Genomic DNA, 26,072 nt, shown 5'->3' on the forward strand with positions numbered 1-26,072 from the left:
TGACTTCTAGCAGCCTCCATGACTTCAGCCCTCATGGCCAGGAGTTGTGAGGTACCCTCATCAAATAGTGGGTGACCCTCACAACTCTGGGCTACAGCAGGTAGCAGGGCCCCAGCAATGTTCTCTCTAATCTTTTCTACTCCCTGCGTGAAATAAATGTTTATGTGCACTGAGTCATGTGTGAACGTGCACCACCAATAGAAACACAAAACCAACCTGTGGGCGCTCTACTAATCAGTTGGGCAGTATTTGAATTTCTCCTGAGTGAACACACAAGTGCACAGCTTACAGGGAACATTCCTTCAGGCTTCACTCCCACCCTTTTTTCCATTTCATCCATAAATTGATCAGCAGTGCCAGTGATTAGAGATAGATTTTGTACTATTCATTTTTAAAACTCTTGTGGATGGATCAGGAAAAAAAGGATTTTCTAAGGAAGGGGTGGGCAATAATTTTTGATGGTGGGGCCATTCCAAGAATTTGATAAGTTTAGGGCCACACTTTTCCATGATATTAATGGAGCAGGTGTGGAGTCTGGAATGGAGGTTGGCTGCAGAAAGGAGCTGCCTTGGGGTAAGGGACTGGGGTGCAGGAGAGGCTGTGGGTCTGAGAGGGAGTTCAGATGAAGGAGGGGGTTGTGACCTGGGGGTACAGGGACCAAAAAGGGGTATGTGTGCAGGAGAGGTTTCTGTCCTGGAGGAACAGAGTAGGAAGGCGCGCAGGGTTTGGGAGGGAGTTGTGACCTAGAGCAGGGTACAAGAGGAAGTGCAGAGATTTGGTTTGTGACCAGGGGTAGGGGATTGGGGTTCAAGGTCTGGGGGTGGGGCACTGTGACCTGGAAGAAGGGACTAGGAGGGGGTGCAGGGTCTGGGAAGGGGTATAGGTGCAGGAGTGGGAGTGAAGAGGGTTTGGGTTACATGGGGTAGAGGTGCAGAAAGGTGGAGAGGGAAGGACTGGGGTGCCAGAGGCAGACTTTGGCTGGGAGGCACATACCAGGGTAGCTCCCAGCCAGCAGGTTCCTTAGCCAGGGTCCCTGCCTTCCATGCCTATGCACATGTTCAAAGCAGCTGCCATATGTACGGCTCTGAACTGAATGTTGCAATGCTGGGAAATGGGGGGAACGAGGTACTTAACATTCTGCCTGTCTTGCAAACAGGCAGCCATTGGCCAGAAACCAGCCAATGGGAGCAGCAAGATTTTGCTGGGGGCGGGAAGTCTCTCCCCCCCTCCCACGGACTTGAAGGCTACGTCTACACTGGCCCCTTTTCCGGAAGGGGCATGTAAATTTCACTAGTCGTCGTAGGGAAATCCGCGGGGGATTTAAATATCCCCCGCGGCATTTAAATAAAAATGTCCGCCGCTTTTTTCTGGCTTTTAAAAAAGCCGGAAAAGAGCGTCTACACTGGCCCCGATCCTCCGGAAAAAGTGCCCTTTTCCGGAGGCTCTTATTCTTACTTCAAAGTAGGAATAAGAGCCTCCGGAAAAGGGCACTTTTTCCGGAGGATCGGGGCCAGTGTAGACGCTCTTTTCCGGCTTTTTTAAAAGCCGGAAAAAAGCGGCGGACATTTTTATTTAAATGCCGCGGGGGATATTTAAATCCCCCGCGGATTTCCCTACGACGACTAGTGAAATTTACATGCCCCTTCCGGAAAAGGGGCCAGTGTAGACGTAGCCGAAGTGTTCACAGAACTCCACAGAGGCTTTTCTGAGTGTCAAGAGGGTGCAGGGCGGACAGTGAGCCAACTGAGGTGCCCAGATTCGGCCCAAAGGAGGTATTTTGCCAAGCCCTGTTCTAAGGGATTCTGAATCTCAAAATTATGATGCCATGAATCCAGTACTTCAGCTTCACTTTCATGGCTGCTCTATGAAGTCAGACTTTTTGGATAAGAATATCATCTTACGAAGGTACATCATCATTTATGTAGTATCCACTGTATTTCTGCTTATCTTTTCATTTGATTCACCTGCATTTCTTTAAAATTCCCTCCCTTAAACAGGCATACATCTAAAAGAGCTCCATTGCAGGACAATAAATCTGACAGCTTTCAGTCCTAAGCATTAATTTGTGGCTTTTAGCCACAGCTCTCAGCAGAAGCTGTACAGAGGCACTCCACCCAAAAGAGAGCTCCAAGATACATTTCAACTGAGATGCAGGCTCCATGGTCACAAGGGCTAGAATAGGATGGATGTTGTTCTGCTCTCTTATAAATTATAATGTGCTCTCCTTTTGCCTTACCAGGCCAATGACACTGGCGAGTGCAAAATTTGGAAGGAGATGTCCGCCCTGACTCTTCACATCTTATTTGGGATTTCTAGAGTCATTAATATGTAGTGGTCTCAATAACTGGAACTGTACTTGGTCCAGCTACCCAATGCTAAGGAAAGGAGCCTCAAATCAGCCCTAAATTTGTAAATAATGTTACTGAGATTTGATAGTTAAACTGCATTTATAATAGTTGAGTTCATCAGAATTACTTTTTGTAGAGAGTAGTCTGCCCTGAAAGAAATCTATAATCTAAGAAGATCTTTGTACACTGAAGACATATGGGACAGAAAGCAGCCTGCATTTACCATTATGGTATCTTAACCATCAAGAATACTTTTTGAATTGTGCTTTTTTTCATGTAAAAAATGGTTTGGTTCTGAACTGAGTATTACAATGTACTATTCTTGACAGTTCTTTCAAAGTCTCAACCACCAACTGAATATGAGCCTGTTTCTCCTCTGTGCTATACTGTGCAATTTTACTAAAGTAACTGAGTTACTCAGACCCCCTAAATATTTTTATTACTTCTCAACAGCACTAAGTTAACTGAAACAAATATTTGACAACAATGGCAATAATGTAAGTAGTCCACTTACAAGCTTGCAAACAGTAAAACTATATTGCTTAGGATCATACGCTTAATTTTCATGCACAGATTTAGTGAATGGAATGCATGAAATGCTTACTACGCTAGTTTGGATAAACATGGAAGAAATCTGGCAGAGCTGTTACAGACTACAGTGGTTTCATGTGCTATGTAATTTGAAGAAGAGATTCCTTTGCTATGTGTCACTTACCTTTATACATCACTGTCACCCAATATTTCGTAGCCATTAATTCTTTTCCGATGTCCACATGCAGAGGATTTTTTTAATATAGAAGCACAAAAAAAAAGATGAGAAGTGCACATTCTTATGTGGTGTCACACAATGTTCCACAAGCAGCTTTGCTGCTCCTCCTTACCATGTTTGGAAACAAAGGGAGAGGATGTTATTGACTTATCAACAAGCATGCTACAGCTAATCCATTTCTCTTTCACAATTTGAAAAACAGAGCTCCTGCATATGATATTATGGACTGTACATCTAGCAAACCCTGTACTTAAGATTAACACTTTCCATTAAAAGAGACACACATATTCTCTCTCTCTGTAAAACATTTTAGCCATTTACTGTACCAGGATGAAGTCAGGCAAAACAATGTATTTTTCCCTATGTTAAAACATTCTTACAGCTGTTTTGTTGATAAGCTCTAGAACAGTAGTTCTCAAACTGCAGTCCATGGACCATCTCAAGCTCTGCTCCCCTCTTTCCCCCCGCAGTGGGGAATCCGCACTGGCGGTCCAACATCATCCTCCCTCCTCCCCCTCACTCCCATGAGAATGGAGCACCAGCTTCCTGCTGGGGAAGACTGGGGGAGGGGAGAACCCCGCAAGCTTTGCTGTGCAATCCTACTCACTGTGTAACCCTCCCCCAGCTGGGGGGGGGGGGGGACACAGCAGCACACATGGAGGCTTTCCCAGATGCTCCCATTGGCTGGAATCCAGCCAATGGGAGCAGTGGGAGGCCATGCCTGCGATGTAAAGGCAAGTAAGTGCCTCCCACCCCCTCATGCCTAGACCCTCACATCCCAAGCCCCCTCATACACCTCCCACCAAGACCACACACCCTCAGCCTGCTCCTGCACCCTCCCCCCTGGCCAGACACCCTAACTCCAGCCCACTCCTGCACCCTCCCTAGCTCCTGCACTCTTGACCCCTGTCCAGACACCCTACCCCCAGCCTGCTCCTGCACCCACCCTTGCTCCTGCACCCTTGACCCCTGGCCACACACTGCACCTTCCCATGCTCTTGCCCCCTCCTCCTGGCCAGACACCCTACTCCCAGCCTGCTCTTGCACCCTCCCTCCCATCCAGACCTTGCACCCTCACCCCCTCCTGTACCCCACCTTCCACTCAGATCCTGCACCCCATTCTTCTTGCTGGCAGCCCTGTCCTGTACACTGACCCCCCATTTTTGTCTCAACCGAAGAGCCTGGGGGGGGTCCACAAAATCCACTAACCCTGGAATTCCAGAAGAGTAAATCTGGCCTACGGGAAGCCCTGAACCTCAGTCCTCCCCCTGACCCTCTCCCAGTGGGGCTGAAGTGCTAGAGGAGTGAAATGTCTCAGTTGGGGGCCACATCAATGAGGGTTGGGGAATTTTGGAGGGTTTTTTGCTTCTCACTTGTGTGGTCCCCAAATTATTTTTCTGAGGGTCAATGGCCACTAACCCAAGAAAGGTTCCCCACCCTTGCCGTAAATAAAGAGAACAAGGAAACCTTTTGTGTTGGACATAAATTAATATTTTACTTTATTTAAAATTAAGTCTGATTAACTTTCTCATGTTAGTTTATGCACATAGTCTGTTTAATAATTTAAATTAATATTTGCTTTCTTACTGGTTAAATTAAACCGTTCTTCCTAGCTGCAGCACTAGTAAAATGGCTCAGGCGTAATTATGTAATTAACGGTGAGTTTCCATTAGCAACTGGTGATCCATAGAAAGGTTTGCATTGAGCCAGATGGGCCCTGGCCAAAAAGTTTGAGAACCACTGCTCTAGAGCAGTGATGAGCAACCTAGGCTGGAGGAGCTGAGCTACGATTCAGGTGGGTCTATGCCAATAAATACCCTTCCCCCAGAACCTAGTGTTGATATTTGGTCTTTAGGGGCAGGGAAGTTCACATCTCTGTGTTGTTGCTTCAGGCATCCTCAAGACTCAGACACACAGCATGATGTTGAATTACGACTGGTGCACATTTGGAATGTTTCTTTGCAGACACAAGGACTAGAAACCTACTTTTGAAAATTAAAGCTGATATTCTAAATGACAAGTCAGAGGGGTGAACTTCCCTGCTCCTAAAGCCCAAAGTCAACATTTAAATATCAACACTAATTATTCCACTGCTGATCAATTTATGGAAGGAATGGGAAAGAGGGTGGTAATGAAGCCTGGAAGGGTTGGGATCAGGAGTTTTGGCAAGGAAGTAAATGCAGAGGGAAGAACATTGAATACTCGCAGTGAAGGTAAGAGGAAGAGAGAAACACAGAAAAAAAGATAGGGAAGGAAGAGATACAAAAGGCAGAAGTGGGGTGGCAGATTTTCTCAATGTGTGATGTGGTAAGTGACAGTGAACTGGATAAAGTAAATAATAAACATTTAGATATTTCAAAAAGGCTGTATTTCCCTCTTTAGTCTCTGTGCAATCCTCTCACTGAAATCAGAGGGAAATCGAACCTGAATTTACATCCCAGCCAACAGACCATAATAAAACATGGAATCCAGCCTTCTCCTCTGTTTGATAGCTCTAATTTATTATCTTCCTTATCTACCATCTTCTTCGGAAGGGTCTGTTCCTACTTTTAGTGAAGTTAATGGGAATTTTGCCTTTGACTTCAACAGTAGCAGAGTAGGGCCCCATCTGTGGATTACTGTAAATTGAGGCCAGCATTGGCAATATGTTGCTGAAGAGCCGGTTCCACTCCAGAAAATAAAAGATGTTTTACTGACAGCATTAATGGACTATGAAGCAATAATACTCCTGGGCCCTGACAAATTATGGAGCAACATGACAAAAAATGCAGAATCCACAATATTATCCTACCCGTAGTTTTCCACTGGCCCTAATTACAGCTTTGTTGCTAAACCCATATAATTTGATTTTTAACAGCACACCAAAAAGACAAGAGCTCAGCAGTTTACAGAGCAATTCCACATAGTTTGTGGGACAAATATACTCTGACTGTACTTAGCATTATGATGAATAATTTGTATAAATTCTTTTCTAGTCTGAGAAAATATAAGCACAGCAGATACGAATTACTAAACATTGGAAAGACAAAGGGTCCAATCCTCTGACTAAAGTCAATGCAATCTGAAGGTACCAGACACCTCCCAGGATTAGGCCTTAATAGTTTTTCTTTGTATTCACTGATTTAAAAAATCTTTTTTGTTTCAAAAAGCTTAATGTGGTATAATTGTTTATTTTATAATGCTAATAAAAGGTAGTAGATGGAGAGCCTGAGGACCTATTCCCATTGTATATAATTCATGCCTGTGCAGAAGGCCAGGAAAATATCCAGCCACCACATAAGTGGTGCCTACACCACGTTCACAGGGCAATAAAATGCAAACTTCCTCCTTCAACCCCCAGCAGTCCATCCCTATTCCTCACCCTTGGCTTGAGGTCTGTTGTCATGCCGGGTGCATCTACACAGCAGTGTTATTTCGGAATAACTGACATTATTCCAAAATAACATAGTCCATGTCTATACTACAAGCAGTTATTTTGACATAATGTCAAAATAATGTCAAGCTGAAGGATTACTTACTTCAATTTCTGTAACCTTCATTTCACGAGGAGTAAGGGAAGTTGGAGGAAGAGTGCTCTCTCTCGGACTTCCTGCTGTGTAGACAGTGTCAAAAGCTGAAATAAGCTATTTCTACTTCAGCTACACAATTAGCCTAGCTCAAATGGCATAGCGTATTTCGGCTTTAGCCCTGCTATGTAGATGTGCCCTCAGAGTGATAATGTTAGCTCAGGATCCAATGGCCATTCAGTCCTTAGTTTCTCTGCTGTGAATGCCAACAGTGGGCTAAGCACGATGGTGCGGATTTTCATTATAGACACTAGGAACTGAATGAAAACCACTGACTCATTTCACACATGCTACCAGCTAATTCTCAGGATATGTCTACACTTAAACCACAGAGCTGCAGCTGTCTGCCTCTCCTGCCTGCACTGGCAATATGCTACACGTAGAGGCACTAGGTAGGTCCACAAAAGGATTCTTTTGACAACTTCACATTGTGTACATGGTGCAGCTATGTCTCTTAGGGCTGCAGATTTTTCATTCCCCTTACAGGCATAGCTATATCAATATAAAAGCTTGCCTCATGACTCATTCACAACTGCCCTGGACAGCACTTGAACCAGTGACCGTGAACCAAAAGGCCCCATTACCCATTGCCAATCCCCAAAGTCATCCAGTCCAGGTATCTCTCTTTTTTATTTAAATGAGACTGATCTGCAGATCACAGAGACTGAAGCTGGAAAGAAACACTTGTAAAACTGAAAATGCAGAGCTCCCAATAGTCCTGAGTTTATCAGAATTGTACGCTTTGACCTTCAAAAGCACCAGTCCCAGCTGAGGAGCAGTTTCTCTATGCTCCCCTTTTGACAGGGCCCCCAAAAAGAATGGTGGCGTAAACCATCACACAGGACACAGCACTGCTAAAGTTTGACCCTGCCACTTCTCTATCTATGGCCCTGCACTACGTCGCACTGCCATTGAAACTTGACCCTTCTGCCTCCATCTATGGAGGAGTAGATGGGCCAAATTTGAGTGGTGCGGCATCCTGCTTTTAGTCACTTGAACTGCGGGTGACATGGGACTGTTGAGTTCCTCACTGTCAAATGCATTGCAATTGCTATGCCCTGTGATCTGTAGGTAAAGTTATAAAGCATTTATTACAGCTCTTATTTCAGCGTGGTTTTTGTTTTTTTGTTTTTTTGCCCATTTGAGTCCCACATCTCTCACTTCATTTACTGATTACTTGCAATTTTCATACCTGAGGCCTGATCCAGCTATCACTGGTCAAAAACTTGAGTTTGGCTACTGACTTTATTTAGCACAGCACTGGGAACTGGGCCCATGCAACTAGTGTGGAAGGCAGCATAAAACACTATGTTAGAGGTTAAGGGAGGGTTTTCCTATCATTGTCTTGTGTTTCTGATTTAACTGCAGCAGGGTGCTAGGTAACAGACCTTATTTATAAAGCTTTAAATAAAAAAATACAGGTTGAATCTTGCTAATCTGGCACCTTTGAGACCTGACTGGTGCCAAACCAGAGAATTTGCCGAACTACAGGAGGTCAATATTGTCTAGTAGCAATACCTACACTTCCACTGCTTACTGGGCAGTTAGAAAACATTTAGGGATAAATTGGAGCTAAATAACAGCACAGAACACTGAGAGCCAGGACTGCTGACTGTAAATAAACTTTATGGCTTCACAGGAACCTTGGCCACACCCATGATAAATGGATATTCAGTTAACTAAAATCATGCCGGACCATGATGTTGCCAGACCAGAGTGCCAGACTAGATGGGCTCAACATGTAGCATCTGCAGAGGTGCCTTCTGCAAGATTTTTTTTTACTGTAATAGTTGAGGATCAGGCACTGATTGTTACTGATTTTATTTTGCTTTCAAGGAAGCATGATTAAATCTATATTCTTATTAGCATCACTTTTCTGAAGCAACAGTACTCTCCTAACAAACTCCCTTAGCTGCTATTCTCAAGATCAGAAGCAAAGCTGTCATTAGTGCACTTCATAATTGCCTAACTGGTAGTGTAAAAAGAATGGCCCAAGAGCATCAACTCTGAGGTGCTCCCATTCTGCATTTAATTATAAAATAAAAATACTGGTATTTAAAAGGGGCCTGATCCTGCAAGGTACCGGGCATGCCCTGTGAGCTGGTACTCTGACCACAATTGTAAACAACTTCAGAGGAAGCTGAATAAACTTAGTACTTATTACATTCTGTTTACATATCTGTGCTGGAAATAGAACAGCTTTTTTTTCATTTTTATTCTCATTCACACAGTCTGAATGAAGTAAGGGATTGAATATAATTTTGTTCAGTCATCCAAGTAATCTCTCTGATCTTCTGTAAGATAGTCATACTTTTTTCCTGCAATGCTTTTAATGAATTACATAGTCTAGCCATCATCTTGTGTGTTATATGGAAGCTTCCCTCCCCCACCCCCACTTTTGATCTTGTTCCTTCTGTTTGATAGCTCAATCTTTAGAAGTGGTGGTTTGTGTCCCATCACTAGCTAAAACTTCTATTCAGATACTTCTTTACTTGTGTTATTGTATTTTCTTCTTGCTGCCTTGTGTAATGTCAGACATTTATTATAGCTTAGCTTAAAATTTTCCTGGCAAAATTCCAATTCAGGTAATTATACCCAGGCCTAGTTAAAGTTTCTTTCTGTAGTTTCATTGGGAGAAGTCATTTTTCAGTTCCTATCCTAAAAGTGTTCTACAGTGTTGTTGATGCTGGTAAATTTTGTAGCTAACTCAGAGGTGGCTGCATTTTAGTATTACATGAATATAAAACTTTGAAGGGAAAATGATAATATTGTAAAAACAGTTCTAAAAACCAGAGATTGCCTCTCTTAATAAGACACATCTAGTAGTAAAGGAGGAGAGGGAGAGAAGAAAAATTTGTCTGCAATTGAAATAGAGTTAAAAATGTAGATTACCATTCTGAATTCAGTCCACATTGGTTATGCAAAAAATGGCTGTCAGCGACCTATTGTATATATTACATGAGTTGGTGGTCCTAGTCCATTAATATACATATCAATAGGGGTGGATTTAGGATTTTTTGGGGCCCTGAGCCAAAGTAAGTGAGGATCCTTCCCTATGCCTTTCACCTGCAGTCCCTTCTACTGAACCCTCCCGCCCTTCTGCTGTAAAAATGAGGTTGGTGCACAGGGCAAAACCTCACACCCCAACCATGCTCCCTGGCAGGAGCGCTGGGCAAAGCAGGACAAGCCTCCACACCCCAACCTGCTCCCGGGCAGGAGCACTGGGCAGAGCCAGTCAGCACATGCTGGGGTGGGTGGGGCGCTCCAACTGACTCAGCTGCTCTCCTGGAAGCCAAGTCCTGGTGGGATACAGTCCGCTGCTGCCTCAGCCAGGCACTCTCCCAGGCAGCTGTTGTGCTGCACCAGATTGCATCCAGAAGTGGCTCTGTTCCACTCCCTGCCTGATCTGGCTGCCAGGAACAGCAGCCGCACATGCCAGGTGGGGAAGCTAGCGCAGCGGGAGAACAGAACCTCTCCCAGGTAATATGGGCTGAGAGGGAGCCCTGGGTGGAGGATGTTTCCTTCCTTTTAGCTGGTTCCCTGTCCCCCCCGTCCCTCCCCCCACACACACACTGACATGAGGTGGGGGACCAGTCATCTATGAGGCCTGCAATAGATATTTTATTGCAGTGTAGACATACTAACAAGACATGGAGATAAAACTCAAGCTGTTCCTTTTAAGTCAAAGATGAGGAATATTAGAGGGAGACAATATGAACTTACGCTTCTGTTATTAATGTAGCTGCCTAAGGGGTTGTAACTCCTCAGTTCTGAGGCTAGTTCAATGCCAGTCCAATGTATATTCATGCATCTCCAGGGCTGTTCTAATCTGTGCAGGCAAGCTATGGCTTCCAAAGAATCAACTACCAGCCAGGGATGATCAGAACGCATTTTGGTTGGCCATGCCACTCTCCCTCCTTGCACATTATACCTGGACTGCAGGGTGAGAGACACAGGAGCTGATCAAGGCTACACCTGCTCTATACCCAGTAGGGACTTCCCCACTCTGGGGAATTCCTGGCAGAGGAAATCTATTTATATGGTGCAAAGAGAATGAGTAGGACTTAAGACTGAACTCTAACTCCATTGTCTTTTCCTCCCCCTGTATCCCAAAGACAGTCAGAGCCACTGTCGTAAGTTCAGCCCCAGTGTAAAGGCCCAAAACTAGAAGCCATTTTAAAAAATGTAGGCCTTAGTGCAAAGGTGAGGGACCTTTTTTGGGTTGGGGGCATTGACCTGCAGAAAAATCAATAGGGGGCCAGGAGCTGTGGGGAGACTGGAGTGCCAGTGCAGGCTCCCCAATGCTGGGGGGAGGCCCTAAGCCCTGGGGGTCAGATCCAGGCAACCCAGGGGCCACATCCAGCCTCTGGGCCTTATGTTCCCAACCCCTGCCTTAGTGACTTGCTCAAAGTCAAATGAAAAGTGTGGCATATCTGGGATTAGAACCTAGGTTCTACTGAAGTCATGGTTCAAAAAACATCTCTCTTTAGAGCACACAAGTTTGTTTGAAAATTTAATGTTCATGGACACCATTGTGTTTGTGTGGGTGTCACAGTTGTCTTGTACCTATACAACAGAATAAAAACAATATTCATATATTATCATACACAAACTGAATCTCAGCCAAATTTCTAGAGACCTACTTCTCACCTCAGGGACCTCAAAGTGGGACCCTCTCCTATCCTTTCCTCCACAAGCCCAAAACTCAGCTGCCAGAGGCTACTACTGTCAATGCCTCCTGATGCAGACATTACTGCGGTGAAATAAGACTGCTACACATTTTCTAAAACAAAGCAGGGTCTTCGCAGAAGCAAAACAATAGTTTAAACTGACATTTTTTAATTAATTTTTGGCTACACGGTTGCAGATGAGTGACTGTGTTTTACACCAAACTTAAAATAAATAAATAAACTGGAGAAATGACCATTAAAAAGCATAAAGTGTCTGTGAAGATCAAAGAGGATGCAGAGGGATAGTGCTGAGAGTCAGCTGGGAAAGATCAAAGACCCATACTGCAACTAAGAGACATCAGAAAAGGATGAAGGTACTGGGTGACATCAGAGGTATTAAGGAGTCTGGAAGAGAATATTAGCTTGCAGGATCTCAAAGAAGGCCACCAAGGGTATGTCTAGACTACTTCCCTCTTTCGACAGAGGGATGTACATTAGGCACTTCGAAATTGCAAATGAAGCCAGGATTTGAATTTCCCTCATTATTTGAGGTTTACAGGATCTTTCGAAAAAGCCTTCCCTTTTTGAAAGAACTGCGTCTAGACTGTGGGTTTACTTCTGAAACAGCGCTTTTTCGAAAGAGCGCCATGATGTGATTATGCAAATGAAGCATGGGAAATTCAAATCCTGGCTTCATTTGCAATTTCGAAGTGCCTAATTTACATCCCTCTGTTGAAAGAGGGATGTAGTCTAGACATACCCCTAGTGATAGAGAAAAACAGAGAAGGCCTCACCCAGATAGAGAATCCCATATAAGATCCTGAGCAGCTAGAGACATCAGAGAAAGCCACGCGGTACAATACAACATTCAGTGAATGTCATGAACTATACAGGACATCAAAGATGATCACACATAGAAAAGCTGTAAGTTGCTGGGGTCCTTGGCGAAGGTCAGGTAGTGCTAGGGACACAAGCAAAGATAAGCTGCTAGTGAAAAAGTCTTTGGGTTGAATGACATACTGTAGAAGGCTATAAATTGCTGAATCACCACGTGACAAACTAGGAAATGTTTGTCATATTTTTATGAGTCCTGTTTGGGACTCAGTTTCCCCTATATGCTGCATTGATACCTACCTGATAGAAATGGACTGTTTGCTATCAGGTCAAGCTATGACACAGATGTAAATGGTACCAAGTATCTGGGTCTTAGGTCCCATATCAAGATAGCTCCTGAGAAAACAATGGCAGAGCCAATTACCCAGTGATTAAAACCTAGCCAATGGTCATGATAGATTGTGCCACTTCTCTGCAGGAAGCGGAGCAGCATCTCCCCAGCTCGAGCACAAAGCACTGAGGGATGTGAGGTGAGAGTTAAGTGTGGGCTAATGGAAGAGAGCACTCTTGGTAGCCTGACAAAGGAGTTCAGACAGACTGAGATAGAGCTTGAACAACATGGTTCATCTACAGCGTGGCTGGGCACTGAGCTAACCAAAAGGGGTTATGCTTTAACCTTCATTCCTCCAGGCTAACTTAAGGACTTTCTATGCTGCTGTTAGCTGATGGCCGGGAAAATGAGTGGTCTGTGAGTCCTATCACACCCAAGTCTTTAACTGCTAGGACAGAGTCCCTTCGCAGTGGGCAACCCTAATGGCCGACGGATGCCCCAAAGATACACCCAAGTCTTTAACTGCTAAGACAAAGTCCCTTCACAGCGGGCAGCCAGGGAGGCTGACGGGCACCCCAAGAGTCTGCCTCATGGAGACGGCACGACTCAACACTCAGTTCTTAATGCATTTACCCCGATCATGGCAAAATAGCCAAACCGGCTATGGTTCTTTTGTTTGTGTTCGGTTCTGTTACAGCAACAGGAGCAGTCAGGTTAAAACTTAAACAGTTACTACTTTATTGTTACAAGGCAAACTTAGCTGTTAAATGTTACTGCTGTGTTACAGATAACAAAGGCACTACAAAGACAAGAAAGAAATACAATAAAAGTCACTTAAAAGGTACCATGAAACCCTTTGGTTCTCTGAGCTCTTATTGAATGCGCGCAAAACAGACACCTAGCAGGTATATTCTCACCCCTGCGATCCTTACTCCGGTGAAGCCAGTGTTTCTTTCAATCCCAATGGGAAGCAGTCGGTACAAGATGAAGGCATCTCTAAAGTCTCGGGGGTCCAGGACCTCCTGACCAGCAGGCATATGGTTGGATCTCCAATTAGAGTGGGGCACAGGACCCCACTTTATACCCCTGTGTTCACGTAGATGCTTCTCTTGTCATAAAATGCCAATTAAGTTGGAACGTCTTTGTGATGCCCGTTCCCACAGGGAGTTGCCAAAGCTTAATTTGCACCTTAATTTGAGGTGGAGGTAACTAAATCATTAGGGCTGGACATTCTTTTCTGATGGGGCGGCAGATTCCTCTTCTGGGATGGCATGTAGACGTATCAATTACTGGTACCAGCCATGGGCAGCCCAAGGCCCCGATCGTCTGCTGGCCCAACTGCCGCTGTTATCTGGTTTCTGTCTAGCATCCAGGGCCATAGTTATTCCGGCACCTCTGGAGGCCCTGGAGCCTTGAAGACAGAGTTTTGTTCCCAAGGATTCTCCCTCCCATGAATTTTGGACGGGGGGGATTCTGTCTGGCTACAGCTGCATTCCAGATGATGAATAAACCCTACAGTTTTGACCACACTGTGTTGTGCTGCGCATGTTTGGAGAAATGCACCGATCCCTAAAAAGTTTACAAGTCTCAATCAGGGGTCTGTATCAGTTGGACTCACTAAACCAAGGTCATGGTCTTAGCAGGAGTGCTGCAGGTCCAGAGATCCAGTCTAAGGAGGTAGTAAAGCCATGTGGCTTATCCTGGAGAAAGAACGACACTCCTGAAATTCTGACATACCAAAGGGGCTCCTCCACCTAGAAGCCATTCCAAAGTTAGGATCATAACACTGATCCTGTGAATCTATGACAAACCATATAGTGCTAGGAAACACCAGGGCTGTGTCTACACTGCCAAGTTATTCTGGAAAATCAGCCGCTTTTCCGGAAAAACTTGCCAGCTGTCTACACTGGCCACTTGAATTTCCGGAAAAGCACTGACGATCTAATGTAAAATCATCAGTGCTTTTCCGGAAAAACTATGCTGCTCCCATTCGGGCAAAAGTCTTTTTCCGGAAAACTGTTCCGGAAAAGGGCCAGTGTAGACAGCACAGTAGTGTTTTCCGCAAAAAAGCCCCGATCGCGAAAATGATGATCGGGGTGTTTTTGCAGAAAAGTGCATCTAGATTGGCCACGGACGCTTTTCCGGAAAAAGTGCTTTTCTGGAAAAGCATCCTGCCAATCTAGATGCGCTTTTCCGAAAGTGCTTTTAACGGAAAAACTTTTCCGTTAAAAGCATTTCTGGAAAATCATGCCAGTGTAGACGTAGCCCAGGAGAAGATGTGACCTTTTAGAGGCACCAAGAAAGACTGCAAGTTAAATGGGATATTGTAGAAGGTTGCATATTGCCAGGATAATATCCAAGACAACCATGAGTAGCTAAAAAGATTGTACCATCAGGGAGAAATTAGAGAAGACTGTGAACGGCTGGAGAAGTTGGCCATACAGTGTAACAGAGACCAAGAGAAGCCCAAGAAATGATGCAAATTGTCAGAGGAACTAGAAAATCCAGTAGATAAACAAGGATTAGGGATGTAATAGTGTAGTTGATTAACCGATAAGCAAAACAGGATCAGTTAATGCTATAGACTGCATGCATCTCCCTCCCTGCCAGTAAATTTTTAACAGGGTGGCCAGCAACCTAGTTCAATGCTGTCTTGCACTGGGACCGAGAGCTCAGCCACACACACACTCCTGGACAGAGGCTGCTGCCACCCTGTGCTGCTGCCTATGTATCAGAGGCAACAGCGCGGGGCAATAGGCAGCCAGTCTGTGTGGGGAGCTGGTTTTTAAACTGGCTCCCCTTGAGGACCAGCTCCCGCCTGCTGCCTTGCACTACTGCCTCTGATACAGGGGCAGCAGCACAGAGTGGCAGGAGGCTACTCGGAAGTGGAGCTGGAGTGCACTGGCTGCTGGCCTCACTCTCAAGGACTATAGAATAGTCAAGTAACCAATAAGAATTCCTGAAAGTAATCTACTATTCAATTAACCGATACAGCCACTCCCCGAGTTACGAACAAGTTACAGACCAACACTTGGTCCGTAACTCGAAGTGTTCGTAACTCGGATCCCATAGAGTTACATGGCGACTGCGCTGTTCGTAAGCGCAGATTGCTGTTCGTAACTTGGATCTGCATTTATGACCACTTTGGTCGTAAGTGCGGATGGTCGTAAGTGGAGGTGGCCGTAACTCAGGGAGCAGCTGTATTTAACATCCCTAACAAGGATCAGTAGAAAGAACATGAGATCTGCCAGGAAACAGAGAGGAAGTCAGATATCTCTTTCCCCTAAGTGGCTCACAGAAAAAGGCTGTGCTCTGACAGAATACAATCCTGTCTGCTTCTTTCTTAGAGCCATCATCTCTTTCAGTGCTAACTCAAAGAGATGAATGCCTCCTAATGAGCTGCCAACACCACTTGTGGAAAATAAAGCTATAAGGACTTGTATGTCTCCATTAGCATTTAAACTGGTCTTGGAAACCACATGGGAACAGAAGGGGGAAGTAATAACTTACGGGATAATGAAATGCTGTAAGGATTAAATTATACCTGCTCCTGTAAAGTTGTTCTGGGGGAGAATACACAGGCAATCCTTTTACCCCACATTCTGCAGGCAACATTTCAGTTTTTAAAAAAGCAATACAGAAACATTGCTTAAAATATAGTTTATTGCTGCCACTTCCAGCTTCATAGCATTGTCCACACAGAGACCGACACATTCTCTACTTGTAGTGCCAACTGGCTCAGAAAGGATGTCTCTTGGTGGGGCCTGACTAAGGCCTCAATTCTAGTACGCTAGAATCTGCTACATTCCTATTTAAAACCCTCTCTACAGAGCACTCCTCCCCAAGGGGATGCCTCTGTGCACTGATCCTCCAGCAATGAATCTTCTCCCCTTCTCCAGCACAACTGAGTCTCGAGAAAGTTAGATTCCGTAATCTGCATTTTGATTAAAACCCCTATTTTTGGTAAAGCTTTAAGGGCAGCAGACTAGTAAAAGATTTCTAGCCCCTTTGATCAAGGCTCTCAGATTCTGCATCATGCTCTGATTCAGCCTCCATTAATGCTTCCTCGTCAACATCACTAACAATGGTCTCCTCACTGGGGGTATAAGTAGGATTATACTTACTGCCAGAATCCTCTGGCACAGAATCACTGTGAGTCAGAGCTGGAAAATAATTAACCCTCATGATACTTCTCTGAGGAATGAAGAGAACACGTAATAAGATTTATGGGGTACTGATTTAATCCTGCTCCTGAAGAAGAGAACTTCCAGAGTCTGAGGACAGCATTGCTACTCTTGAGATAGGAGGTTGCTGTATCAATGCAGGAAAATCCTCCATCACATGTATATCCAGTGTATATTCTCCAGGTACAGGCAGTCCCCGGGTTAGGTACAAGATAGGGACTGTAGGTTTGTTCTTAAGTTGAATCTGTATGTAAGTCGGAACTGGCATCAGCCACTGCTGAAACTGATCAGTTTCAACAGCCGCTGAATCTGGACACCAGTTCCACTTACATACAGATTCAAGGTAAGAACACCAGGCGTCCCCAAGTCAGCTGCTGCTGAAACTGATCAGCAGCTGATTCCAGGAAGCCCAGGGCAGAGCAACTCTGCCTCGGGCTTCCTGTAGTCAGCCGCTGGTCAGTTTCAGCAGCGGCTGACTTTGGGACGCCTGGGGCAGAGCAGCTCGGGTGCTGCTGGCTTGGTCCAGTAGCGCGGCCGCTCCTCGGAGCTACTGAACCAACCCAGCAGCACCCCAGCTGCTCTGCCCCAGGCGTCCTGATTCAGCCACTGCTGAAACTGATCAGCAGCTGAATCAGGACGCCTGGGCCAGAGCAGCTGGGGTGCTGCCGGGTTGGTCCAGTAGCACCAAGGAGCGGTGCTGCGGGACCAACTGGCAGTGCCCCACCTGATCTACCACAGGCCCCCGGCTTTTCTCCACGTCTCCCTGGTCTGCTGGGGGGGCTCTAGCTGCATCCCCCCCCCCCAGCAGACCAGGGTGACGTGGAGCAAAGCTGCGGAGGACCCGGGCCGAACCGTGGCGCTTCCAGATCAGCGCCGCGGTCCGGCCCGGGTCCTCCGCGGCTTTGCTCAGCGTCTCCCTGGTCTGCAGACCAGGGAGACGCTGAGCAAAGCCACGGAGGACCCGGGCGGACCCGCGGCTTCCACATTAGCTGAAAGCGCTGCGGGTCCGGCCCGGGTCCTCCGCCGCTCTGCTCAGCGTCTCCCTGGTCTGCAGACCAGGGAGACGCTGAACAAAGCAGCGGAGCACCCAGGGCTGGACCCGCGCTGCTTCCAGCTGATCTGGAAGCGGCGCGGGTCCAGCCGGGTGCTCCGCCGCTCTGTTCAGGCTCTCCCTGGTCTGCAGACCAGGGAGACGCTGAACAAAGCGGCGGAGCACCCGGGGCCGGACCCGCGGCCGCTTCCAGATCAGCTGGAAGCGGTGCGGTGCTCCGCCGCTCTGTTCAGCGTCTCCCTGGTCTGCAGGGAGCGGCCGCGGGTCCGGCCCCCGGTGCTCCTCTGCTTTGCTCCCGTCTCCCTGGTCTGCTGGCTCCGCCAGCAGACCAGGGAGACGGGGAGCAGCTTTTCTCGCCCCGGAGAAGGCGGGCGGCGGGACCAGGCGTCCCGCTGCTCTAGTTCTCCGGGGCGAGAAATCCCCGTTCGTAGCTGCGGATCCGACATAAGTCGGATCCGCGTAACTCGGGGACTGCCTGTACTATATTTATTTTAACAGCAAACTGCTACCACTTACTAATCACCTAATTCCCTCATGAGATTAGGTTCTTTGAGGGCCCACACAGAGCTGCCTACACAATTACCCAGAGTAACTCCACCAAAGCCATAATGTCACATATTGAGAAGCTGGCAAGAGATCAGAATCCGATACTTCAACTCCTTTATACCAAACTACCCGTGTTTAACTTCCACATCACCTTCAAATTCGTCCCTCAGTATTTTCTAAGCCCAGAAGTCCAGAATGATGGATACATGGTTAAAGCTACAGCTCCACTTGTTAAAGAGGCTTAATTAGAAAGTATGCACCACCCATAGCGAATTTTGCTGTCACCTGGAAGAGAAGCTACATAATGAGTCATACCCATAGGTTTACATTTTTTGGAGCTCCGTTATACTCGACAACAATAACAAATATCAATCAATTCAGCAGCAGGCATCCCTAGCAAACCAGATTAATATTCATTTCAAGATGACCACAACCCATAAACCACTGATTTGGTTTATTGCAGCAGTTCTCAACTGTGGGTCAGGACTCCAAAGTGGTTCAAGCCTTGTGTTAGACTTGCTGGGGACTGAGGCAAAACCCAAAAGCCAAGCCCCTCCACCCGGGGCTGAAGCACAAGTCCTGGGAGGCACAGCTAAGGTTACAGGAGATGAAGCCCTTGGGCTCCCCCCACCCCACTTGGGGTGGTGGAACTCAGAAGGGCTCAGGATTTGGTTTCCTCCCTGAGGTCATGTAGTAATTTTTGTTTTCAGAAGGGGGTCATCGTGTAATGAAATTTGAAAACCTCTTGTTTAGTGGAAGTGGAGGAAAGGATGGTCCTTGCTGGCCTGCAGAAATCTCCAGAGAAGTGAGTGCCACGGAGATTTGTTTGTGAAAAGGAAGACAGGCATGATCTGGAAGCCTTTGTGATCCTAAGAGGATCCTTAATGCCAGAAGGCAAAGGGCTCCCTGCTGTCTAGCAGTGAGTTTCAGCTGGCCTGATCAGCTCAGTCTTGCCCAACTCACTACTGTTATAATCTGTATCTAAAGAGATGTACAAATAATTGGAAAACTGATAACCACTAGGCATGTTGAAATGTGTATAATTAAGTAACCATGTAACTGCCGGCTTTTAAGTTGGCTCCCACCTGTCACCATATGTTGCTGCCTCTGATACAGAAGTAGCAGCGTGATTTGGCAGGCGGCTCCCTAGGAGCTGGTGCATGCAGGAAGCTGGCTTTTAAGCTGTTTCCCTGTGTGTACCGGCTCCCTCCTGCCACCCCACACTGCTGCTTCTATATAGAGGCATCAGCAAGGAGCAGCAGGCGGCTCCCTGAGTGTACCACTAAATATATTTGAAATCGGCGTGCCAAGGAGAATTGATAAAGAGATTTTTTCCAGACAAAGAAAGAAGCCAACACCTCAAGCCATGTGTGTCCAAATTCAATCTGCTATTTATTTGTATTGGAGACTGTAGGAAGAGATCATTTGCACTGTAAAAATCCCAAAGTAGAGGAGAAGACCGCATTGAGACTACACCAGGCAGCATAGCAGCCATACTCAGCAGGGAAAAGGAACTCATGTGGGGATATATTTCAGCAGAATTCATCTGAAAGGTTTATTGTTCTATAAAAAGAAGGGGAGCAAACCCTTTAGTTATTCTTCACCTGAGGTGACAAGGAATATCAGTACCTTGGATTCCGACAGGATCCTGACTAAAAGCTAGTCAGTCATCGCTGGAAAAGAAAGGTTGCTGAGGAAACTACCTTGTAACAAAGAATATCGCTCAAGTTGTGGCTTAGCCGTTTAAACGCATATTTTTGGTTTTTGTACCCCTCTCTATCTCTGTCTCTCAGACCTGAACTCATTTTTAAAATAAAACATTTAAGAGGTGAGAGGTTTTATCTTAACCCACTGATTTGATTGAAGTGAAGTTATTGTTGACTCCAGTAAAGATACCAAAGTTGCTGTTTTTGTTTCTTTAAAGGAGCAACAAAATTAATAACTTGTGAGTGTTTGAGGAAAGAGCTGTATACTACAGGGATTTAGTCTGAGGGCAACCTGGGACTGGGACGTGAGTGTTGGTGTGATTCTGCTAACTGGAATGGGACAGTGGAAGCCATGGTGCAACTTATGCACCAGTTTGAACCACAACAGCACATCAGGGAAGGTGCTTGGAGTTGCAGAACAGGTGATAACAAAGCCCCTGTTCTGATCTTTGTTGAATCCCAGAATGAGACAGCCTCACAATTTTTCACACCTCTATAGGGAATTTAGTTTAAAGCAACTGTGTATATATTTTTGCATCGCAAATGCTACGTTGGTAAATCTTCCTTTCATGACCATTGTTTTTAAATCAACAATAGTAAACTGTACAGAAAAAAGGGAGAATATGGTAGAAGATGAACAAATGGTTTGTAATATGTAGAGGCAGATGATCAGCCTTGTTTCAATCTCTTTGTGCTGTTCAGTTGGCACAAGGGGTAGAGATTGGCTGCATCTACCTAGCTGGGAATTCCTCTGGATGGGGAATCCCTAGGAAGCATAGAACCAGCAAAGCTAGGTCCTACACCATCCTTTAGGGGCAGGAAATATATTCAGGGCCAGGAACTGAGCTCTATGTCCTGGTGCTGGATGGTCACTCAGGGACATGAGGAATCTCAAGAAGCCACAGTCAACTTCCTGATGGCCCCATAGCTCTCCTGTGCCCTGCAGTAAGGATGTTAAGTATCAGGTAATTGACTAATCAAATAGTCAATGCATTTGGCATAGACTATTTGATCAGTTGGTAGGGCGCTTCCGCCTTTGAAGTGTAGCAACAGGCCTAGGGCTGTTGCTACACTTCAAAGGCAAAAGCGCTGTATGGAACCCAGAGTCAGCTGGGGCCTCCTCTGCTGATCCTGGGCTCTGTGCGATGCTGCTGCTTTGAAACTCCACAGTGGTGTTTCAAAGCTGCAGTGCTGCATGGAGCCCAGGATCAGCAGGGGAGGCACCAGCTGATTCCTGGCTCCATGCAGCGCTGTTGCTTTGAAATGCCACAAGGCGCCTGATGCTGGGCTCCCTGCGGTATTTCAAAGTGGCAGCAGCACACAGAGCTCAGGGTCAGCTGGGGAGTACCCAACTGATCCCGGGCTCCACGTGACACTGCTGCCTTGAAACGCCCTGTGCAACCTGGGGACAGCATGCACCTTTTCAAAGCGGCAGCACCGTGTGGACCCCGGAGTCTGGCCCCAGGCTTCAAGTGGCATTGCCACTTTGAAGTAACCTCTCTTCTTCTCCCCTGCCCTTGCTGCCTCTAATTAATAGAGGCAGCAAGGCAGGGAGTGGGAGTGTGGGGTTGGGAAGAGGAGCGACTAGTCAACTATCCTGTTGATTAGTCCTTCACATCCCTACTCTGCAGAGAATCTAGCTTGTAGATTTTTATTTATAAAGTCACATCATTCATGTATATACTTTTGACATATAAGCAATCTGGTACAGTCAAGACAATCTCATTCCTGTAAAAAGTGACTGGGAGCTTTGCCATTAATTCTTGTGGTTGCAAGATTAGACTCACAATCTGCTTTATATTTATTAACAATTAGATCAGAAATACTTGCTAATATAATAAGCAAATACTCCCATCACTTCGGAGGTGATTGTCTGGATGTGTACAGGCAGTCCCCGAGTTACGGGGATCCGACTTATGTCGGATCCGCACTTACGAACGGGGTATGCTGCCCGTCTCCCTGGTCTGCTGGAGACCAGCAGACCAGGGAGACGGAAAGCAAAGCCTCTGAGGACGCCGGCAGCAGGACAGCCGCGGCGCGCCTGGGCTGTCCGCTGCCCGCGTGCTCCGCGGCTTTCCTCCACGTCTCCCCAGACAAGGGAGACGGGGAACAAAGCCGGGGAGCACGTGGGCAGCGGACAGCCCAGACGCGCCGTGGCTGTCCCGCTGCCGGCGTCCTCAGAGGCTTTGCGCCCCGTCTCCCTGGTCTGCTGGAGACCAACAGACCAGGGAGACGGGGAGCAAAGCAGAGCAAAGCCGCAGAGCATGCAGGCAGCAGGACAGCTGGCGCGTCTGGGCTGTCCCGCTGCCCCCGTGCTCCGTGGCTTTGCTCCGGACGCCTGTGGTACAGCAGCTGGGGCACTGCCGGTTGGTCCCGTAGTGCCGCTCTGGGCGCTACGGGACCAACCCGGCAGCACCCCAGCTGCTCTGCCCCAGGCGTCCTGATTCAGCCACAGCTGGTCAGTTTCAGCAGCGGCTGAATCAGGATGCCTGGGGCAGAGCAGCTTGGGTGCTGCTGGGTTGGTCCAGTAGCGCCGAGGAGCGGCGCTACTGGAGAAACCCAGCAGCACCCAAGCTGCTCTGCCCCAGACGTCCCCAAGTCAGCCGCTGCTGAAACTGACCAGCGCTGACTACAGGAAGCCTGAGGCAGAGTTGCTCTGCCCCGGGCTTCCTGGAATCAGCCGCTGATCAGTTTCAGCAGCAGCTGACTTGGGGATGCCTGGGGTTCTTAAGTTGAATCTGTATGTAAGAACTGGCGTCCAGATTCAGCCTGTTGAAACTGATCAGCGGCTGATTCCAGGATGTCTGGGGCAGAGCAACTCTGCCTCGGGCTTCCTGTAGTCAGCCGCTGGTCAGTTTCAGCAGCGGCTGAATCTGGATGCCAGTTCCGACTTACATACAGATTCAACTTAAGAACAAACCTACAGTCCCTATCTTGTACGTAACCCGGGGACTGCCTGTATTTCAAATCTTGGCAGAGATTATCTCCTGCCATATAAAGCTACAATACAAATCCTTGCATGGAATTAATGAAGACTCCTCCCACTCCTACGACATTTGCCCTCCCTCCTTATTTTTGAAAGTATTTAAAATCTTATAAAAGTTGCCTAATTGATAGGCTTAGTTTGTTGCTGAAAGAAATTAAATTTTCAAAGCTGTCTAAGGCTCAGATCTACACTGACTTCTGTGTCAAGGTGCATAATAGAAATTCTGCAAGCTGGATGTGGGGAAGTACTTCAAGGCATGGATCCTGCCTTTCAGACATGTCTCTACAGGGTCTCTTGATCAGTAGAATGCCCTACACCTACAGTTACTCCAGGTCTGGGTAAAACATGCCATATATGTATTATATTTCAGGGTTTACAATGTTGTAAAACTAGAACAAAGTTGAGTGTTTCATGCCACTCCAAGAATGAAGAGGGGACTAAAAACTTTAGTAATCTCCTTTAAAACTTTATTTTAAATGTAAATCTAAATTCTCCTTGCACCAATGTTCTACAAAATACCAATACCCCTTCAGTGTTCCAATATGCTATGAGAAAATAGGGTGATAAGTAATAGCCAACAGAATGTCAAGTATAAATAATTCTAAACCAACATGATTTCCTTCTTTGATAGCATATCTAGCCTATTGGATTAGGAAGGGGAGCAGGCATGAAATGTCCTGACTTCAGTAAGACTTTTGACAGTTTCACATGACAGTATCATGAGCAAATAATGGAAATAAGGTCTAGATAAAATTATAAGGCATGTGAAAATTGATTGAAAAATATTTTCCTTAAAAACTGGTTCCTCCCAACACTGGCTCCTCGGTGCCGCCTGCCCATCCCCCCATCTATCAGAGGCAGCAGCACAGAGGAGGAGGGGGCAAGGGAGACTACCATGAAGCAGCCTCTGCCTGTGGTGAGCCCAGGACCACTGCGGGCAGAGGCTACTTTGTAGCAGCGACCCCTGCCCGCAGCGGGCCCAGGCTGGCCACAGACAGAGGCAGCAAAGGCGGGGGAGAGAAATGTGAGTAATCGACCTGTAGCCTAGGCTTATCATTTAATCAACCAGTTGACTATTTGTTCACGTCCCTATTGTTCCCCATGTCCACTAAATGCAGGATGGGTCGATATTGGCTTAGTTTGCAGGTAGGGAGATTTAGGTTAGATAACGTCATAAGGCAATCGTTCCTTGGGCACCCTTTTGCAGTAGGCAATGACATGCCTGCCTCAATTTCCCATTTTTATAGTCCATGCAAAGGAACAGTCTCTCAGTGTCCGATACAAAAAATACATCTGAGAATAATTTATTCACATACACAAGTGCAGTAATTCCCTCAAAACTTTGTAGTAAAACTATTTTCCAATTTTCACACAAGGGCTATGTCTACACTGTAGCCTTCTTGCGGAAAAGCTTATGCAAATGAAGAGAGGTGTGGAATATTGCTGCGCTTCATTTGCATAATTAATGAGCAGCTGTTTTTGCGCAAGAGGCTTTTGCGCAAAAAAATGCCATGTAGACGGCTCCTTTTTGCGCAAAAACCCCCTCTTTCATAAGAGCCGTTCTTAATGAGCTGACTGCTCATTAATTATGCAAATGAATAGATATTTCACGCCAAGCTTCACTTACATAAGCTTTTCCGCAAGAAGGCTAGTGTAGATGTAGCCTAAATCAATCAGCAGGTTTTTCCGCATTCCCTCTCCCAGGAATATCACGGCTGAGGGAAACCTTCCCGCAGCTCCCTTTGGCTGCAAAGGATGAAACGGAGCCAATGAGAGCCACGAGGCTCCGTGCCCGTGGTGCCAGTAAATAAACAAACCGGGGCAGCCAGTTAACGTGTTTCTGAGAGTGATTCCGTGGAACATTTTCAGAAACATGGTTCTAGACACACTTGACCCTGCTTCAGCACAGGCAGTAGAATGACATGACCTCTTGAAGTCCCTTCCAGCCTTACTTTTTTATAGCAGCATGCAAGCAGCCTGTAACAATTCTACTACATTATGTACTTTATGTAAGAGATGGTTTATGCACTATGAATATCTATACTGGAGTTGGGAAGATATGAATTCCAGCTCAAGTTGAGATACCTAAACTAGCTGTGATTGAGCAGTCACACTAAGAATAGAAGTGAAGCAGTGTTGCTGAGAGAAGCAGAAGAGGCTAGCATCCCTGAATACTATCACAGCTGAGACCATAGTTATGTGCTTGGGGTTGTTAGCCTCTCCTGCTAGTCATGTCATGGGAGATACACTTCCAGCTTTATGTACATATACATCAGTTTAGAAACCAATGCAGCTGAAGTGGTACAATCCCTAGAGCGGACAGTTATACTTGTACACTACACCTATAAAAGCATCTTTTTCCTTGTATAACTGTGGGTTGTGCCATTTTAACTACACCAGTTTCTAAATTAAATAAGGCTCTAGTGATACTAACATATAGATCAGCCTTGACTCTCTATTGTCAAGTAAGTACCTCCATTCTATTTACAGAGTCATGTCAGAGATCAATGCATCTTTCATTTACACAAAGTGATGATCTGACCCTATCTTTGGTATGCTCAGAAATTCCACATAATGGTGATATGAAATCTACAAGTAGTTAATACTAACAATATCTGACTGCTTCCAAAGCAGCACAATTGCTGCTTCGTGAGCTGGCAGCCAGATGCTGTTCTTTTCCCTGCAGACCAATAACATTTTCAGTCTCCGTGGCCAAAGTAGTGACAATATAGATTCTGCTCCTGACCATATGTCTCCTGTATGACAGCACATTACTGTGAATAAATTATTATGCTGAAGGGATTAAACTGAGCACCATCTCTGCTTAGCGGAGAAGGACATATCTCCCTAACAGATAAAAACGCTCAGGATAGTGTGAAAGTTTTCAGAGCAATGACCAGAAAGAAAAAGAGCAACTTCTGTTAATGCCAGGCTGAAGTACATTTATGGTGATCCATCTCCTGACACTTCAATGACTATTCAAATATAGGCCTACATAGTCTTACAATTATATTATGCAAAATCACCTCATTAAATGACAGTGATCTAGTGGTTAGAGCAAAAGACTGGCAATCATATATC

The 26,072-nt window shown here is 46.1% G+C and overlaps 1 long non-coding RNA gene across 1 annotated transcript in view; it reads right to left on the reverse strand.

The window, feature by feature from the left end:
* Positions 1–26,072, reverse strand: part of LOC142828032 (uncharacterized) — an 88,692-nt gene that overhangs the window by 33,657 nt on the left and 28,963 nt on the right. The window lies entirely within an intron of this gene.

This window comes from Pelodiscus sinensis, chromosome 3 (assembly GCF_049634645.1).
Source record: "Pelodiscus sinensis isolate JC-2024 chromosome 3, ASM4963464v1, whole genome shotgun sequence".
NCBI lineage: Eukaryota > Metazoa > Chordata > Testudines > Trionychidae > Pelodiscus > Pelodiscus sinensis.